We start from the raw sequence: 1,901 nt of genomic DNA, 5'->3' as shown, positions 1-1,901 counted from the left end.
TTGTTCAGATTCAATGCTGGTTGGGTATTGTGATGCTGATTGGGCTGGAAGTGCAGATGACAGAAAAAGCACTTCTGGTGGATGCTTCTATCTGGGCAACAACCTTATTTCATGGTTCAGCAAGAAGCAGAACTGTGTGTCCCTATCTACTGCAGAAGCCGAATATATTGCAGCAGGAAGCAGCTGTTCACAACTAGTTTGGATGAAGCAGATGCTGAAGGAGTACAATGTCGAACAAGATGTCATGACATTGTACTGTGACAACATGAGTGCTATCAATATTTCTAAAAATCCTGTTCAACACAGCAGAACCAAGCACATTGACATTAGACATCACTATATCAGAGATCTTGTTGATGATTAAGTGATCACACTGAAGCATGTTGACACTGAGGAACAAATAGCAGATATTTTCACAAAGGCTTTGGATGCAAATCAGTTTGAAAAACTGAGGGGCAAGCTGGGCATTTGTCTGCTAGAGGAATTATAGCAGCTACTGCAATCTGAACGTGCCCAAACTAATCACTTAACATTAATAGCACGTTCACTACAAAGCAAATTCGACCGTTGCTTCACACGCCCCTCTACATTCTTCATTCAAATTTATATCTGCTTGGCATTCGTGTTTTCACCAGCATTTCCCAATAGTTTTCTGAGATTTACGAAATCATTCCAAACGCTCTGCTTTTCCATGGCTACCTCACCAAAAGAAACTGCAGCCCCTGGTTCACCTGCTGTACCATCATCTCCGCACCAGGAACAACCGGAATTCAACATTCAACCCATACAAATAATTCCTGGTCAAGCTTCTGTCCCTGTGAAACTGGTTCCCAGAAGACAACAGGGAGTGAAGATTGCTGAAAACCCTAGCCTTGCAACAAGTCCTAGGGAAGTAGACACGGAGATGGACAAGAAAATCCGCGGTATTGTGAGTAGCATTCTGAAGGATGCTTCTGTGCCTGATGCTGAGAAAGATGTTCCAACATCTTCCACCCCAAATGTTTCTGTGCCTAATGTTGAGAAAGATGTTCCAACATCTTCCACCCCAAATGTTTCTGTGCCTGATGTCAACAAAGATGTTCCAACATCTTCCGGCCCAAATGATGAAGTACTCTCTTCCCCCAGCAAAGAGAGATCAACAGAGGAAGATGATCAAGCCGCAGAGGAGACCCCTGCACCAAGGGCACCAAAACCTGCTCCAGGTGACCTCATTGACTTAGAAGAAGTCGAATCTGATGAAGAACCCATTGCCAACAGGTTGGCACCTGGCATTGCGGAAAGACTTCAAAACAGAAAGGGAAAAACCCCCCTTAAGAGGTCTGGAAGAATCAAGACTATGGCCCAGAAGAAAAGTACTCCAATCACTCCTGCCACATCCAGAAGAAGCAAGGTTGCTATCCCCTCCAAGAAGAGGAAAGAAATTTCCTCATCCGACTCTGATGATGATGTCGAACTAGATGTCTCGACATCAAAGAGGGCCAAGAAATCTGGAAGAAAGGTGCCTGGAAATGTTCCTGATGCACCACTGGACAACATCTCTTTCCACTCAATTGGCAATGTTGAAAAGTGGAAATATGTGTATCAACGCAGACTTGCGGTTGAAAGAGAATTGGGAAGAGATGCCTTGGATTGCAAGGAGACCATGGACCTCATCAAGGCTGCTGGACTACTGAAGACAGTCACCAAGTTGGGAGACTGTTATGAAGGCCTAGTCAGGGAATTCATTGTCAACATTCCCTCTGACATATCAAACAGAAAAAGTGATGATTATCAAAGAGTGTTTGTCAGAGGAAAGTGTGTTAGATTCTCCCCTGCTGTGATCAACAAATATCTGGGCAGACCTACTGATGGAGTGATAGATATTGCTGTTTCTGAGCATCAGATTGCCAAGGAAATCACTG

This window comes from Glycine soja, chromosome 6 (genome assembly GCF_004193775.1).
Source record: "Glycine soja cultivar W05 chromosome 6, ASM419377v2, whole genome shotgun sequence".
In the NCBI taxonomy this organism is placed as follows: Eukaryota; Viridiplantae; Streptophyta; class Magnoliopsida; order Fabales; family Fabaceae; genus Glycine; species Glycine soja.
The sequence above is the reverse complement of the archived record's forward strand: the minus strand, read 5'-3'. Positions refer to the sequence as shown.